Below are 19,133 nucleotides of genomic sequence, written 5' to 3'. Positions count from 1 at the left end.
CAGCCCTGCACCAAACACGGAGTCTTTCATTGCCCTGATCTTGGACTTCCCAGACTGCAGAACGGTGAACAACGACAACAACAGATCTGTTCTTTATAAATTACCCAGTGTCAAGTGTTTCACTACATCATCACAGGACACCTCTCTTCTCCTTCATCTACTTCTTCATTCATTCATTGCTTCACTAACCCATTCATAGGACCAATTCATTCATGCATTAACTACATAGATATTTATCATACAATCATGTATACATATATATATTAATTCATTGAGGAGTTAATTTCAATTCTCATTCACACATTCACTCATTCATTCATTCACTAAATAACCACAATCTTCACTGATTCTGTTGCCCAAGCTCTTAGCTGCTCCGCTTCATTCACTGTTAATATCATTGGTGACCTTAGTTTAGAGTAGCATTTCTTGGGAGCAATGTGGGAGAAATCAAATTAGAAAGGTATGATGAGCAATTGGAAAGTGAGAAAGTGGAGATGATACATTTCTATAAGCAGTTTGTCCGGTCACAGGAGGACACAGAAAGTTTTAATCAAAAGGGGCTTAAGACTGAGGGTCAGACAGGGCACTATAAGGATGTCATGAGTTTGGAAAAGCATATCTATCTTTGTAGGTTTCTTCTATGTTTCCATCCAGTTGTGCTCATTTCTGTGGTCCCCCCCATGACTGTAAACCATCTCATTTATGTCTATAAATACCAGGAATTAGCACTGGATCTTCCAGGACATGGTTGATCAAATAATACCAGGGAGATGAACTTCAAGGGCTCTAACATGGATTCACACATTATTCAGAGTTGCATTTTGCAGAAAGGAGGCAGGAGTAGGTCAGCTTAGTAGGGCTTCCTACCAAGAAGCTCATGAAGTTAAGTGAACTGAAAGTTGTCCTTCCCCTGGGTTCTGGAGGGTTGATGGTACAGACAGAGTGATTCTGATAACCAGAATAATATAGTAGGTCAACATTAATAAGATATAGATTCAAACACAGGAGAAGATGGAACTCAAGTATAAGCAAAGGGCAGGATCAAAGTTGAGGACAGGAGTAGGAAAGGAGGACTGAATTGATGGGAAACTGGCCACGGCAAACTCAGACCCAAGGGGCAAATGTCTCATGTCTATATCCTTCAGATATTTGCACAATTTTCCAACAATTAGCATTGGGCCAGGAGCCCCAGCAGAGAAAGCAATCTCACAGGTGTGGAGAAAATGAAAGTTTGAAGCTTCAGCAGGGTGAGTTTCAATAGAACTGTTATTAGTTGGTTATGCAAAAAGCTCATTTAGAAACTCATTGGGGCTTTCCAAAGTGTTGGGCAATTTTTTAATTACATACTTTCTGAATCTTCGGTGGGTTTCTTGATGCAGTGTGAGCATTAGGTCTATGAAAGCTGTTTAGAAGGGATGGCTTTCTGTTCACTTGTCATATGAGTCCAAGGCCTGCAGTTCAAGTCTTGCATATTGTTGGGGGAAAATAAAAAGGTACCTGGCAGGTGGTGAACTGGAGCAGATGCTTTGACATGTATTATTTTATATCACAACAACCAGAGGATCAGAAACCTCAAGTAGCCTACATAATGTTACACAGCTAGTTAGTGGTAGTTGTCAGTATCCAAATGCCAGGTGATATAAATCCAAGGTTGGTACTGTTTTCAGGGACCCCTGCTGGCTGGAACAATGGGTCTCTTTGTAAGAGAAGGGATTTCTCACTACCAGCTGCCAATCTATGATTTGGAGAAAGGAGGAAGGAGGGACCAGGAGGAGAAAGGGAGAGGAGAGAGAATCATCGCACACCAATTTCAGACTCAAAGATCACTCCCCAGCTGTCAGCTAAAGCCCACAATCACTGTGGAGTTTTATTAAGGAGCAAGAGTTGTAGAAGAGTAAAGTGACAGATTTAAAATTAACTTGCCAAACTCCCCATCAATATTATGACAGTCCCCAAGTACCAGTTCAGCGACCCAGTGCACCAACTTGACAATATTAACATAACTTTGTTGGAACAAAAGCTTCCCCTCTGACTTTTCAAGAGAAGCTAATTTTGGGGAGATAGGCATTCTCCTGCCTCTTTTTTGGCACCTCTGTGACAGGTCCCTTTGGGCCAATCCTACAGAGCATGTTTCATGAACCTCCATTATCCTTCTACTTCCCCTGGGGATTCCCTCCCACATGGGATGCTTCAGTCAGTCAGAGATGTGCTTCTCTTTAGGGATCTACCAAGTGAAGAAAGGTGAGGAAAGAGACTCTGCATCCCCGTCCCTTTCTGAGCAGTGACTTGAATTCTCTCTCACCTTTGTGTTTGCAACGAGGATCCACGAGGACCAACCCAAACAAATCAGCACTTAGAACAATGTGCTTTCTGTACCGGCTCTTATTGGCTTGCTAGTCTGTGCCCCGCTTTCCTTCCTCTATCAACCGAGTATTCACCCTTCACCCCTCAGCTTAGACATTGAGGAGCACCTGCCTGGAGTCTCAAAGATCATGCATATTGGCTCCCATGGCTCTCTGATTTCCACATGTCACCCTGTGTGGGTAACTTTACTAAATGTCACTGAATAAGCATCTTTCCTTTGTTAGATTAGGAACTCAATATGTAGAATCACTGTATAATCTGTCATCTAACCCAGGCAACTTTTGTCTGGGATAGTGATACACTGGAGACAACTCCAGGACAAGTGTCATAAATAAGGACTATCCTAGTTGAACTGAGATATACGATCACGTTATCAATAGGAGCACATACCGCTGCTGTCAAGTTCTCCTTTTATATCTTTGTCACCTGGCACAGATGTTAGCAGTTAGTCGGAACAGAATTTTGAACGGATGGATGCATGAATGACTGAATGAAATGGTTCCTTTTCTTATTTAAAAAAAAAAAAATCCTATAAGCAAACTCAGTGAAACTTCTTGGCCAGCCTACCTACCCCCGCCTTTCTCCCTCCGTTTCTTTCCTTCCTCTTTCCCTTTCCTTCTTTCCTGCCTTCTAACTTGTTAATTAACTTCTACACAAGCCCTGTTTATTTATTCATCCATTTGTTTGTTTTTATGGTGCTGGAGAATCAAACCCAGTGATATATGTAACAGCGGTGTAGGACTATGCAAGCACTATACCACTGTTTTATATATATATACACATATGGTGATTTCTGGTTCTTGGCATGCGGGTGATATAAAAGAGGAGCGAGATGAACTCACTAGGGTGTAAAGAGGAAAGGAGAGCCTGGGCCCTCAGTCTTATGGTCAGAGAGATGAGGAGCTCCCATCAAGGAGACTGAGGATGATCTCTCAGTGACATTAGAGGGGAACCCAGGGAGCAGCTTCACCTGTCTAAACGAATTCAGTCTGGACAACCTATGGCAACCTTTCTTTCATCAACATAGGCTTTGGGGTCAGTCACGTCTGCAGGGGTTCAAACTGCAGCCTATGTTGCTCTTCCTTCCAAGTCCCTCCCCATGGCTTCTTAAGCTCCCTCAGCCTCAAGGTCTTTGTATGCAGAATGGACGTAACATGACTTCTTGCACATAAACTCATCATGAGAATTAATAAAGACACAGCATGTAAGCACTTTGCAGAGTGCTGGGCCCATAGATATCTGCTTAATACATAGCAATTATTACCAGTACTAACATCATTAATATTATTAGGCAGTACTGAATTGTTCACTAAGACCAATTGGTGGTCTGTTACACATGCAGCATCCTGTGTTATCAGTTAACTTTAAGTTAGGCATATTTTCTTCACATTTTGCTTTCCTTTCCTTTCCTGACCCATGGACCCCTCAGCCTAACACACTGATACAAATGGAGCAGAGAGTGTCACCAGCCAAGTAAAGGAAATGAGCGGGGGAGGGGGGGTACTTGAGGGTAGGTCTGGAGCTGCACTTCCTAGGATCTAATGCTGGCTCCACCATTTCTAAAATGAATGCCATTGAGAAAAGTATTTAACCTCTCAGCACTTCAATGTCATCATATTTTAGAAATAACTGTGTATGCTGTATGCATGGGAGAGTAACCAGGGCCTTTGACCAAGTCGTAGGTTGTATAGATGAGAACCTGGGGATTCACTGCACTATTATCTACTTTTATAAATGATTGAAAATCTCCACAATCAAGTTCATATTTTAACATGTTCAAAAACAAATTTTCATTTCTTCTCCTCTTTGTTGGGCCTATTCTTCCTGTAGTCTTTCCTGACTCCAACCATGACACATCCATCTGTCCCATGATTCAAGTCCAAATTGGGGAGCCAATGTTGCCTTCCTGCTTCCTCCTCCTCATCAGTAAACTTGCCCTACCTTCAGAATACACCCCAGAATCTTCCCACCCATCAGCATGGTAACTCCTGCCAGCGTGTTTCAAAGCACCAATGTTGCACCTGGGTCACGGCAAAGGCTGAGGATTACTTCGATGCAGTCCCAGCCTTTTAAGACATAAGTCAGATCACAATCCCCTTTTACCTAAGCAACCCACTGGCTTCTCTCTCACTTTTTACTCAGAGAAAAATCCACAAATGATACAAATGGAGCACAAAGTGTCACCAACTGAATGATGTAAATGGGGGAAGGAATGGATAATTGAGGAGAGGTTTTGGAGCTGGACTGCCTAGGTTCCAATCCTGGTTCTACCATTTATAAGACAAATTACACTGAGGAAAGTATTTAACCTCTTAGCACTTTGATGTCATCATCTGTTAAAAATAATTATGCATGGGGGGTGGGTGTTAATAGTGTCTTTGACCAAGCTGCAGGTTGTAAGGAGGAATGGGTTTAGAAGACTCACCACTACTGTATTTACGTGATTCATAGAACCTATGCAAACTGCCCATGTTCTCCACCTCGATACCCACTGCTTCTTCATCTATAACCTTTTCTCCTATTTGCTCCCTCTTTTAATACATTCTATCCACTCAGGCTTCTTTTGTTCATGGAACATGCCCAAAAACCTCTGTACTTGCTGTGCCCTCTGCCTGGAAGCTGTTCCCCAGGTACCTGTATGGCTCACTGCCTCACTTGTTAAGATCTTTGTCAGAATGTCGCCTTATCAAAGGAGTCTTCCGTGTCCAGCCTGTATAACTCAGAGTCCCCTGTACAGCTCACTCCACTCACCTAAACTAAATCTAATCTTCTCCCTAGGTTTATCCACCTGACAGAGTATAGACTTACTTGTTCATTATCACCACACTAGAATATAACTCTTAAAGACAGGGTTTAAATACATTGTATTCCAACTTCCCTAAAACAGTGAGTAGCTTATAATAGGTTACTCACAAATTATTTTGACTGAAGTCACACGAGTACCTGGTGCAGGGTAAGTACTGAATGTGTGTTGTTGCTAATTGTTACTCTTTTAATTACTACTGCCACTTTTATTGGGACTAGGTTCCTAACAATTCAGCTGTCTCACAGTGCTCTGTAATCACCCTTATTTTCTGTATGTGGAGACAGAAACGGAGAAAGGTAAAATCACCCCTGTGATCCAAACAGCCCAAGAGTTGATGTCACTTGCCTAAAAAGCACAGGTCTTTCTGCCTCCTGGGAAGCCCTTTTATTCCACAGCAGGTGGTGTTCATCCGTGGGATCCTGCACCCCTGTATCTGAATGATGTCTGTAAACTTATTGTTTGTGGAAAGAGCTATCACTAAGTGGAGGAAAATTTAAGAAACAATATATTTTAGGTACTATTTGTGAAAGAAACAGGAGAAATATTTAATCTCATTTACTTGTATTTACATAAAGAAACAATGGAAAGACATCCAAGACACTAATAAAAGTAGGGATGGACAGAGAGGGACATACAGAAACAGAAATAAGTAGCACTCCTCATTGGATGTCTTTGGTATGGTTTTTAGTTTTTAATTTAATGCCTGTAAAAAATATCACTTAAAAATAAGCCTACCAAACTGTCACAGCCAAGAAGAGCCCATGGAGACAGACGCTGAGTGCGCGGTGGGGACCAGGTTGGTCTCAAGCCCCGAGACAACTTGGACAACTTGACTAAACTCCAGACAGCCTTCTTCCAGACTCCGGGTCCCGGAAGAATTCCCTTTTCTTAGAGCACTTACTTTAGAAATTTATAATTGTAAATTCTCTCTCTGCCCCTTTAACATGTAAACCTTTTTAAAATCTTCTGGCCAGTTTTACAACCCAGGACTATCTTTCTGAAGGACGTGGGCCATCTCCAAAATGTAATCATGCAGGCTCCGTGGAGGGTGGGACACAACTTGTGTGGGTGCCCGTTAGGAAGCACAGCTGGCTTAATAGCAGAGAAATATGCAAGGACAGGAGTAACTCCCTGGGGCGGGGCGGGGAGCAGGAAATGGCACCCACAGCTCAGCCTCCACTCCCACCCTCCAGGGCTCTTCCACATGTTCACCTAAGTGCTTAAAGCCCCCTGCACTTTGTTCCAATAGAACAGAGTTCAGACCTGTCTGCCGGATTGTAGTAGCTTTGAACAAGACTTCCTTACCCGTTTAACCTGGCCCAATGCAACTCTTGCTTTCAAAATTACTTGCTGATTCACAAAAAGGGATGTTAGGTGAAAAGTTAGAAAATCTTAACTGAGTATGGATTTTGGTTAACAATTAAGAATGAAAATTTGTTCATTTCCATATTAATATACCAGGAAAAATTGGGTGCAGAGTATATGGGAAATCACAGAGGACTAACTTTGTGGTTTTGAAAAACCAGCCTCTACCTCAGAGCAAAGCCTGTCCAAGGAAGGGACATCACCTTTGTCCTTGGAAAGACCCACAGAGCACTCCTAGGCACATTCCCACCCTGCTAAGTTGTTTATCTACAAATACCAGGAGAGATCTGCTGCACCAGGTGTCCCTGACTCAGTCAGGCTAGGTGGGGACCCATAGCAACCCCCAGCAGCCACCAATCAGCATGAGACAGGGAAATACCTGGGATGCCAGATGACCCTCCCAGTAGTTTATGGTGGTTGATAACATGTTGGGAAACCATGTATTTCAGCAGTACTCCCCTCTTGGCTTAAACCAATCAGTTCAAATGAATTCCCCTCTTGTAGTAACCAATCACCCCTACCCAACTTGTTCCCGCCAATGAATGTGCTAACCATGTTTTAGAGTTGTTATTTGATTTTCCCGCGGTGTGTGATGATTTGCTAAGAGATGCTATGATGTATGTGGGGGTCCCTGCCTTCTCCAAAGAATGTATAAAGCTTCTGCAAATCCTGGGCTCAGGGCCTCTCAGCATCACCAGTTGCTGTGTGCGCACGGAGGACCGAGCTAGCTCGCAATAAACACCTCTTTGCTGCTTACATCGATCTTGGGTCTCTGGTGGTCTTTGGGGGTCCCGAATTCGAGCATAACAGTTTATCTATAAATCTGGGACCATTTAAAATAAATAAGATTATTTAAAAAATAATCCTATCTGAACCTGGAGGACATGATGCTAAAAGGAATAAGCCAGACACAGGAAGATAGATATGCATGATCTCATACATGAACTCTAAAAGGTCCAATTTCTAGTAGACAGTAGAATGCTGGTTACCAGAAGTAGGGGGTGGAGTTGGGGGTTGGGCACTGAGGAGATGTTGGTCAAAGGCACAAAGTCTCAGGAAGGAAGAATTGCACAGATTGGTGACCACAGTTAATAATAATGAATTATTTTGTATATTTCAAAATTGCTTTAATAAAGGACCTTTTAATGTTCTCAACACAGTAAAATGGAATGTAAGGGGATAGATATGCTAATTAGCCTAACTGAACCATTTTATATATATAATAACATCACATTGTATCCCATAAATACGACTATTATTTGTCATCACAATAAAATCACATATATGTATAATTATATACACACACATATACATGTGTGTCTACACATACACACTCCTATGAAGCCAGAATTAAAAGATGCAGTCAGTATAGATAGACCAATCAAGGGAGTCCCGGATGTTGGAGAGGAGTTGAAATGCTAATGCTTTTAGAGCCCTTCCTCCACCCTAATCAAGATAACCTGTCCCAGCTCCAATGGTTGCTAAGGTAACCTATCCCAGGGATGGTACCTACAGAGAGTTGTTCATTATGCCTCCCTCCTGCCCAGATCACTCCAATTTGTCCCCTCCAGCCCATCTGCTTCCAACCTTTTGGCCATCCCACTGAGCATCTGTTGAGGGTCTAGTCACTTACTCAGGAAGGAGAGAGATAAGGGAAAGAGAACAGGAGAAGAAAGAAGCCTAGGACATATTAAAAAGGCAAAACACCCTCACTTCTTGGGATTCTAGGATACCAGCTCTGGCCCCCTTCTCCCTCCCTGTATGCTTCCTCAGTGTGCTTCCCTAATGTTATACCTCAACATGTGAGGGCACAGAACTCGACGTGGGTAACTGGTAACCAGTGGTATCATTATCTGGGTGGGGTATGGCAAAGCCATTCATTGTGATGCAGGGGCCATCCAAATGTCAGAAAGGCCCAGGTGAGCCAGGCTCTGGCACTAGCTCTGTGACTCCAGGCAAGTCTTCAGACCTCATTTGAGTCTGAGTTTTCTCATCTGTAAAACAACACTTGTAAATCTCCTTACATCATGCATTCTTAGTAGTGGCAGAAATTGTTCCTTGGTGGGCAAAACCATCTTAGACATTGGAAAGGCTCATATTCCTTAAAACCTTAAGCCTGCCCAACACAATTATATCCCATGGTGTTTCACTTCTCTCATTAGGGGGAGAATTCAACCTGAACTTAACTTTTCTTCATAGGAGTAAGGTGATATCCAAACACAAAGTTAAACAAGGACTCAGATGACACCAACAAGTAGCATACGTATTTTTTCCCCCTTCACACCAGTGGTAGACGCTGAGTTTTGTTCAGCTTGATCCCCAGAACCTGGCAAAGAATAAGCATTTGATGAATATTTAAGGGTTGGATCACAAGCCTGAGGAAGAAATTAATTGCAATTTAGTTGCATTTTAAGCTATGTTTCTACCTCCTTTGCAAACACAGATATAAAGTGAGCGAATGGCCTCTGGGCTCATATGTTGCTAGTGTATGGTCCTCATGGACTACTAAAAAAAATGGGAATTAATAGAAACTTAGGGAGGGTATTCTTTGAAGCAACTTTGGATCTCTGAACTAGGGCATAACAAGGAAGACAGATTCCTTCCTTGAGTTTCCTTCGTCCTACTCTAGAAAGCATGTAAAAGAAACTGAAGAAGATTCAAGGTTGCAGGGACCACTTGGGAAAACGGAAAGATGGTTGGATGCTTCAGTGTCACAAGGTATGCACTGAATTAACCAGCCCTGGGCTACCGAAAAGCCTGCAGCTTGTGCCTGTAATTAACTGTCCACTCAGATTCCACTGACAGTCTTATGTGACATAAAGATAAATGCTCATTTTGGACTCTTAAAAGCCACCTTTGAGGTGTTCACTAGATTATCATTCATAGTAATTATTCAGTGGTGATGTTACATAAAACCCCAGCCACTGCCCTTGGAGTTTTCTGTATTAATTTACATCCAATAAACTGTGATCATATCTTTCATTGGAATTGTCACTAAGTACATTTCTATTCAGGGCATCTCCCTGAGATGGAAATATTTCCCTAAAAATTAATTTTCTTCATACACATGCATAGGCTTATTAATGTGAGTTTAGAATAGACTTTTTCATTTCTCTGGAAGGAATTCAAAGAAAGGAATGCTGTTGAATTTGCATCTCACACAACCTCAAATGTGACAGAGTGCACACTACAACAGGGTATTTCTGGATAAGTGGTACCTTCCAGATCCTTGGATTTGTGTTAGGAAAATGTCACTAACCTTTGCACATGTCTTCACAAAGCATCTTAACCTGACTTTTCTCATTACCTCCTCTTGATAATTCTCCTGAAAGGCAGGTACTGTTATGTTCCCTGATTTAATGGTGAGTAGACCAAGGCTCAGGAAGCTTAGACTGTACAGTCTTAGAGCTAGTGATGGTCCTCTTACTTTGGTGCTTACATAGCCCTTCCTGAAAGTCCACCCGCCATTCCATCATGGTTGGCTTAGCTCCACAACACCACCCTCCCACTCTCTCTCCTTCTCTTTCTTTTTTTAATGCTGGGGATTGCACTCAAGGCCTTCTGTGTACTAAGTACACCTTCCACCCTTCAGTTACAACCCGGCCCCCAGCCTCCTCTTGATCCACTTGAAGTTCTTGTCTGTAGACCCTCTGCTAAAACTCTCCTGGAAAACTCTTCCACATAGCTAATTTCCTCATCTTCCAGGTCTCAATCCACACCTCTTCCAGGAGCTCCCCCCTGCTGCTCCTTTGTTCTGAGGTATGGAGTGCCTCCACTATCTTCCCTCAGACTGGGAGCTTTCTTCCATCTTGACCCATAGAAGATACAGAGTGAGTTTACTCAGTAAGTGGTTCATCTGCATAACAACAGAGCCTTTGACTGCCATCAAGGTGTTTGCATCCCCTGGGCTTAGTGGCTCAGTCCTTAACAGTTATCAACACAAACTTAACCAACAAAAGGGAAGAGTGGTAAAGCTACACCTGTAACCTCTGACCTCAAGTGCATTCCACACTTGAGTGTCATCTCAGGCCTTCTAGTAATTAATGCAACAATAATCAATGACTTCCAAGGTGAGATTTGTTCTTAGAGGAAGTTACGAATGTTGCCTTAGCTTGATGTGAATATAGTAAAATTTCAGTGGTGTGGACTCCATTAATTAAGGAGGCATGTTATTTGGTCAGGAGGTGGGCTGGCCTGTACCCTTGGAGTATTTATTTATAAAAGAGATTGCTAAGCACATTATTGTATTAGCAGTGTAAACAGGATCTTGGGGGGAAAAGGCAGAAGATACTTAAGAGAACAAACTGCCTGGAGTCACTTTAGAAGCACCCATTATGAGCAAACAATCACTATGCTAATTACAATTGCTCTGCTAATTACAATTACTGTGCTAATTACAATCTATCCTTATCTGTTCCCAGGTTCCCTATGGACTTTTCCTTCAGAGCGCTTAGACCAGCCTGAGTTACAGCCTGCTTTCAACATAATGAAATTGCACTTCTTTAAAAATTGTCTTCGCTTCAGATGTCTCAATGACTTGGGTAGGCATCCCCGCTCCTAGGAAAAAGGACAGCATCAGGCATTCTGAAGCCAGAAATTTTAAAACAAAAACCGAAAGGGGGAGGGGCTGGGAAGAGATGTGAAATGGACCTTGTTAACTTCTGTTGTCTTAGCACCTTTTGTGGGCTAGACAGGCATCTTGAAGTTAGTTGGAGAACCCTGAAAATATGTTATGTAAAATTTGTTTTTCTCGTGAAATGACCACATTGGGTATATTTAGATATGCAAACGTTAAGAATGAAACTTAGAATTAAGCCAGCTATTTTTCCTTCTTCTCTCACTATAAATAGAGGGAAAGATTAGAGAGGCCTTGTTTAAAAGTAGACTGCAATTCCCTGGTCTCCCCCACATATACACGCTCAAAATAAAAGGCGTCTTATGCTAGATTTTAACTTTACTACTTTTTTTTTTCCTGTCCCCAGTTAAACTAATGGATTGATGGTTCTAAGATTTTGATACCAGTGTTTAAGAATAATAGTTTCACTCTGGTCAATGTTCCCTCCCAATGGACTTTTCAGGAGTTTATGTCTTCTGCCTTTGACCTAAAATACTACACCCCAGCTCCCCATTGGTAAGTAGCTTTCTGCTGCCTCCAATCATGGCTGAAATCCCAGAATGGGCATGTAGACAGTGTTCAGATCCAAGCACCCAATGACAGTGTTGGACCACTGAGGACAGGAGCCTGTCTCTCATAAGTCCCCCGCCCCCTGACCATCGGCACTGATCTCTGAGCATCCTCATGCCCTAATGAGCAGAAAGATGAACTGTACAAAATACACCCAGGACCTATTGGATTGGAACAGGACTGTCTGTCCTGGCTGCTGAAAACAGAAATGTACTTTCTGCACTTGGTCATGTGGGAGAGGATTATGGGAAGGAGGCTCTTGTGGAACTTCATGGCTCTCTGGTGCCTCTGGCCTTGTGTCTTGGTTCCTGCTTTCAGACAGGAACATGGAGGAACAACAGGCCCTCTCCATTCTCAGCCATAATTTGGGCAGCTTTTTGTTTACACTGAGTATGAACTTTGATTTAGCACCTTGTTACTCAAAGTAGTCCTCAGACCTAGGAGGAGCTCATTTGAAAGGCAGAGGCTCAGGCCCTACCTGTGAGCTACTGAAGCAGAACTATATTTTAGCATGGTTCCTTGGTGACTAGTATGCACATTAGAGTTTGAGAAGTGCTGGTATAATTCATGTGTATTGAATTCTGACTAGAGGGAGGCCCATAAAAAATCCTACCTTTCGATAGGGTTTTCATGTATAATAATGAAGATGAACTATGATGTACTTTCTTGATCTTAGAAGATCATGTAGTTTGAGACCATACACATGTGCATGAGCTCACAGGTGGTCTAGAGACTGCAGAATGGTTCAGAGGGCAGGCCTTGAATCCTGGCTCCATTATTTACAAACTATGTAACTTCAGATGCCACACCTCACCTCTCTGAGATTGTTTCCTCATATAAAAAGTAGACTAGTGGGAAGAGGGGGGGAATAAAAGGAAAAATACTAGAGAATTAGATGGGTCCAATTACATTATATACATGTACCCATATGATAGACTGAATCCCACTATTATGTATAATTATAATCCACCAATAAAATTTTTAAAAATATAATAGTGATATGGAACACCAGTGCACTAAAAAACAAAAAAAAAAAGTATGATGGTATGTCTGCTCCGTCCACACACATATCACAGGAAAAAAATCTGCTTCTGCTCCTCAAAGACAGGCTTTAAAAAGGACAGAAAATATAGTTTTATAATGTCAACTATGCATAAAGGCGTCAGAACGTTGACCAGAGGAGTTGATAAGAGGATAGTGGGAAAGGGAAATCAGGAGGTGAGCAAGATGATATGCAGCCTGGTGCACAGAGATTCATCTTCATTCTGTCTGGATGAACTTTCTTTCCTCTTGGTCAGTGTTACCCCTATGCCAATCATTAAATATCTGTAATATCACCCTGAGGTGAGAGAGTCCCATACCACCAGAAGTTCTGGATCTGGGCCCAGGCTGGTTATTAGATTACACACAGTAGACATGACTACCACCACCCACAGTAGACACGACTACCACCCACCTAGCAACTTGTATGTCACTGAAGACCACTCAGACAGATATAGGGATGGCCCTATAAGACATAGGTGATGTACTACAGCAGAGAGATTGTTTTCCCTAATGCTGGGTTGAGCATCTTAGTGGGGAAGGAAACCCTGAAATCACATTCCCAGCAGAACCGCCTGCCTACAGACTCACAAAGCATGAGAACTGGTGCTTCTACCTCAAACCTGGCAGTTTCACTAAAACCCTGTTCACAAAAATGTCTGTTGTTTGGAGCATATTGAGAGTATGACTCTGGCTCCAGGCCAGAGATGAGTTTTTGAGGAATGGGATAAAAACATCTTCATCTACTGGGTGGCTTCTGGAAATGGGGGTGAGGGGGAAGAACGCAGTTGAAGGAGAGAAAATAATGTTTATTGATGACCTAATATAATTCTTGCTCATTAGTCTGTCAAATTTTTACCATAATCCTTTCAGGTTATATTGAAGTAAAATCCCAACTCAGAGTCGAGGATCTTATAATTCCATCAGTATAGAAGGATTTTAGGCCGTGGCAATCTCCAGGTAGATGATTCTGTAAGAACTGGTTCCTATTCCCAACTGGGACACAGCATAGAATGGTAGATGTGGTCATGAAAAGCTAACAGGTTCTAAATCCCACATCTGCCATTTTCTACAATACCATTCAAGGAAGAACATAAAGATGATTCTCCAGTTATCCCAGATATCCAAATACTAGAAGGACCAGGACTCTGCTATTCTGTAAGAGGCAAGTGTTATAATCAACTCAATTAACGCTTTCATGTCAAGTCATTGAGGCCTTGGAAATTGCTCTGAAGGCACAAACTAATTCACTGATTTATTTTTGTAAAGCCAAGTTGTTGCTGTTTACTTCATAATAAGTGTTGGAAAGATCATATGAGAAAACACCTAAACTATGTGGTATAAATGGTATAGGACATGACATAACACACACACACACACACACACACACACAGGCATGGTTCAAGAGGGAAAAGGCGAAACAGGATAAAAGGGAAAAAGGAAGATGCAGAATAGCATGTACCATCAACCATCTCTCAGGAAAGCACCAGAAAACCAAGGACCAGACAGCTTTGGAGACACTTAATCGGATCTCAGTCTCCTGAGATGGGGAACAAGTGCCACTAATGAAGACCAGCTTTCCTTGAATTCCTAAGGAGAGTCCTTCTGTCTTACCAAGCATGGGTTGTGGGCGCATAATCCTGAAATTCCACATCTTATCCAAAATTGTCCTCTTATACTATATAATGTGCACATCTGATAAACCAGACTAGATTGGAAAGTTCCTTTCTAGTAAACCTTGCAGGAACTCCTCATATTGTTTGGAGGTTAATCTTGAGGCCTGTGAACAATTGTCTGCGGCCAGCAGGACTGTCTTATTTTGATGAAGCTTTTGCAAAAGGTACCATTGTAATTTGCAAAGTCCCCATTCTTAAGCAATCTCTCCTCACTGCTGTTTCTGAGGCTCTGAGCTCAATAATAGTTCTTTATGGATGTTTATCTAAATCCAGGCAATCTATAACTTAGGTTGATCTTTCGTCTTTATAGAAATGAAGTGGGATGAATAAAGACAGAAAAGGGAAGAAATAACAAACAAACAAACAAACACCAAATATCACCAAGCTTTGAGGAGCTTATCTCACTCCAACAGTCCACTGATTCCCACACTGATCAAGAGCTGAGGAAAGGGGATTCTGATGGTGGGTCTTTATGACCAGTACTGTGCCCTGAAAGGGATTAGACACAGAAAGCCCGATATTATTTACTGGGTTTAGGGACAATTCAGACATGAGATCATTGACTCCTCACATTTTCCCAGAACTTGACATTTTAGCAAAGGCTTTTACATCCATGCATGTCCATTTGAACCTCATTCCTAGTCTTCTGAGCACCATCTAGTCTCTTAAAACATTCTGCATTGCCTCTCTGAGAATAAGTGTATTTTGGCTTTTTTTCTTTTTGATGAACTCTTTGTCCTTCTTTCTCTATCTATCACTTTAGATCTCTTCAACTAGTCCATCTTTCGTAGTGTCTCTACTCCTCCACTGGTTGCCATCTGCCTCCTTATGTCTTTCAAAGCTCTCTTCCTTGTTTTAAACTTTTCTCTGGGCTTGCTCTTCCTTCCTGTCACTCAGATTCTTCTTTAGTATCTCCCATCTTTTGTTTCTCTACCCTGCCTCTGCTTTGTCTCTCTGATTGCTTCTCTGGACACTCCTTCCCTGGGTCTATCTTTCTGCCTCTTTGTGTGCATCAGGCTTAGTGTTCACACATGGTGCGTGACCCCTGGCCTAGTCAGGGGTCCTAAACATCTCCACATGGGCATTGCTGTCAACACCCTGCAACCTGAAGAGGTGGCCTCCCACCTCTTGGCTTTTGCCTAGGATTGCTCCTTAGATATAACATTGGCATGCTCCTATAGCACCTGGGTTCTATCTCTGTACTAAAAGTAGGCATGCAACATGTGGCTGTCCTGGCCAGAAGCTAATATGGGATATAACGAAGTTGCAGACATTAGGGAATTGGGAACAAGGGGAGTTCTGATCTGGGAGTCAGGAACTCTTAACTTTTAGCCGCAGACAAGTCCCAAATCACTGTGAGCATGGGGCAAATAATGTATTTCTAGACTTCAGTTTCTCCTTCTACGCATCAAAGAGACAGGATTAAACTAATTGATCTTTAAGCATTTGTCTAGTTCAGAATTTTAAATTTAATTTTTTTTTAATAAAGCAGAAGTCCAGATTGCTTTTTCAGGGCATTTTGAGAGAGGAAATGAAAATACAGTCTTCTTTTGATATCAGTAATTGTTAGGTGTGGTCATCTGGAGAAGGTTGGGGGGTGGTGGGATGGGGGACAAAGCTGAGCTGTAGCTGTCACATGGAGACTCTGTAGCTGGTAGTGATTTGGAAATTCCAGGCCAGGCGGTTGTCAGGAAATGAGGCATATGGCAGGCCGGCTGGTGGCTGTGCCTTTTGGCTACTCTCGAGGGCTGGACCGGAGATTGCTTAGAAGAGGAAGGAAAGGAAGGAGGCGGTGGTGAGAAATGACAATTGCTTTTGATGCTGAAAAACTTGCAGGCCTTCTGGAATGTGGAGGACATTGAAGCTCCAGCCTCTCTCTCTGGGGCTCTGGAAGGGAAACTTGAAAGAAATCAATACAGACTCACTCCATGTGGCTTGCCTTCCCACAGTGAGAAGTCAGGTGACTTAGTATGTGGATCCAAGAGGTGACATGGTCTGGGGATGAAAAATCATTACAAAGGAAGCTTAACTGAGGCCAAGGATGAGAAATCTTGAATGGATTGGATAATTCCAACATAGAGGTAGTTTAAGAAGTTCCCCAAATCTTGAGGCTATCATGAGAAGAGAAAAGCCTGCTCTCTTCACTATTTCCCCCTCCATGAGCAGATCAGGGCAGACCCAGAGCCAGCTACCGAGGCAGCCCAAAGTTTAACAGTTGGGAACAATGAGCAGAGTGCTTAAAGCAGAATGAGGACCCTGATGGAGCTAAATTCCACCTGAGCCTGGCTAGGCACAATCAGGCCAGCCTTTAGGTTCCATGATCCTTATTACTGACCAGTCTGTTGGTAGTGGGAAGAGAAGTATTCTGGGAAATCAGGAGCCCTTAGACAATAGATCAGTCCAACAACGACTTGCTTTGTGATGGAGGTCCTCCCCTATATGTAAAATGAGAGTCAAAGATTCTGTGAAGTTCTTTCAAGATTTGGCAACTTAATACCCGTGAAAGACTTCCCCTTGAAGCATGCTAATCTTCACAAAATAGAACAGGAACTAGTACATTTGATCATTGATCACCTGGCAGTCATTCTGATAGTTGCCGTGAGAAATCAAATTACATCAACATGCAATGCACTTAACACAGTAGCTGGCATCTAATACAGTACCCCACTTAAAAAACGGGGCATTGGATAATGCTTTCCATGCAAGGGACTGAGATTTGAAGCAAAGTTTATCTGAAGGCCCATTTTCCTGACTCCCCTCCTGTTTACCCATATGCCTAGGCCTTTGAGAACTCCTTCCAGGGTAGGAAAATGCCCTTATAGCTCTCTTCCAAGAGACACTGTTCTTTACTCTCACTGCAAACTCCAACTCACATGCCATGTCCTCAGAGAAACTCTCTGTTCTTCCTCCTAATTCCTTTCAAAAGACTTCACATGGTAACTCTTGAGAAACCATGGGCATTCCTTAGAACACTGCTTCACAAATTAAATTTCACTATTATTTTTCAATTGTGCATGTCATCTTTCATGCTTGTCAATTCCTTTTCAAAGGGAAGGGATAATTTATTTGCTCTTTCTTTTGGATCCCAAACAACATTTTCTATCCATCATGATGCTCAAGGCAGAGTTTCACAGACTATTAAAATTATAGAAAACTGGCAGTGTAGAATCTCAGCATTGTGTACAATTCATCCAGACTATCCTTAAATTTCTTCCAAGCTTTTTCAAAAAAGTTTCCCTCAACCTTGGTTTGAGCATATGCATACTAGAAAGAAACTTTCTTGGAAATTGGAGGATCCAACTCTGCCAATCAATTGCTGTGTGGCTGCCAGTCACTTCTGTCACCCTTGAGTTCTCTCTCAGCCTTTCCCTTCTCTTGCAACCACTCACTGGACCTCACAATGATCTCTTCAAATCCCCTTTCTCTCCAATATTGTTTCTGTCATCCTATTTGATTAAAGCCACCAATGTGCTCTCACAATTTCCACAACACACATCCAAATTGACCCCCCATTTCCACTTTCTTCCATGCAATCTGTTTCCAAACTGCCACCACGAGGTTGAAAAATGCAACCCAGGCACCCTACTCCCTTCTTTAGTGAGTTAAGAGTTCTCTGACAGGTGTTAGAATAGATTTGGCTCAGGAGACACATATGCTCCACCCCTGTTTGGGCTCCAGCCCACCATTCATCTTACTTCCCTGCTCAACACAACTTGACTCTAATCTCCTGTAACCATCAAGTCTTTCCCTTCTTAGAATATTTGTCTCTGGTTGATACTTTCTCCAATGTTAACTGCCTCTCACCTTCTAGGTATTAGCTAACAGATTCTTCATCTGAACTGTAGACTCCAAAAGCCTACTCTTGCCATCTAAAAATCCAACAGTGGCATTCTCAACACTCAGCTGAAATTAAATTAGATCCCATTGTTAATGGCTTCCCTGAAGCCCTGTATCTTTACCTTATTAAGCAAATTAAATATATATACAAGATCCCTCTGTCAACTGTTCCTAAGTGCCAGGGGGTTCGAGGCCATTTACATCTAATTTTCCATTGAATTCCTCAATTACCATCATGGCACTTGGGACATCGTAGGTGCTCAGAGAGCCTGAGATGACCACAGAATGAACACTTTTAGGATTCATAGTTTGATTCTCATTCTCTAAAATGAGAGATGAGGTGGTATTCTGAATTCAAAGGTAAAAGCAAGGCTTTAGAGTCAGCCTTACATCCGAATGGATGACTTACATCACTGGATGGTGACAGTGGGAAAGTCACTCAGTCTCTCTGGCATTGACATTCCATTGTGACATGGAGATCCTAGTTGCCCAATAAAGATGCTAAAGTGCATTATCCTGCCTCTCTCATTTCTGAGAAGGGGGTCTTGGGAAATTACCTTAAATTTCTGATTCTCATCTGTGGTCAGGGGATGATAAAAGTCTCTGTCCCACAGGACCAGTGTGAGAATGACACAAGTAGATGATGGAAAAGGCTGGAATGCCCCAGGAATGTGCTGAATTAACTTTATTCGTCATCATCATCATCACCATCACCATCATCATTATTATCAATAGTAGCAATAGTGAAAAGCTTAAAATAGAGTAATTCTTAATAGGTGATAACCACATTACCACTCCTAGTGCAATGATACACTAATAATAATATGATGAGGAGGGAGACAGTTATGACCATAATAGT

At 42.2% G+C, this 19,133-nt stretch overlaps 1 protein-coding gene across 3 annotated transcripts in view; it reads right to left on the bottom strand.

Moving 5' to 3' along the window:
• The window catches only part of Astn2 (astrotactin 2), an 847,605-nt gene that overhangs the window by 288,978 nt on the left and 539,494 nt on the right, over positions 1 to 19,133 (bottom strand). The gene's annotated exons all lie outside the window — the stretch shown is intronic.

This window comes from Callospermophilus lateralis, chromosome 2 (assembly GCF_048772815.1).
Source record: "Callospermophilus lateralis isolate mCalLat2 chromosome 2, mCalLat2.hap1, whole genome shotgun sequence".
Lineage (NCBI taxonomy): Eukaryota > Metazoa > Chordata > Mammalia > Rodentia > Sciuridae > Callospermophilus > Callospermophilus lateralis.
The sequence above is the reverse complement of the archived record's forward strand: the minus strand, read 5'-3'. Positions and strand labels throughout refer to the sequence as shown.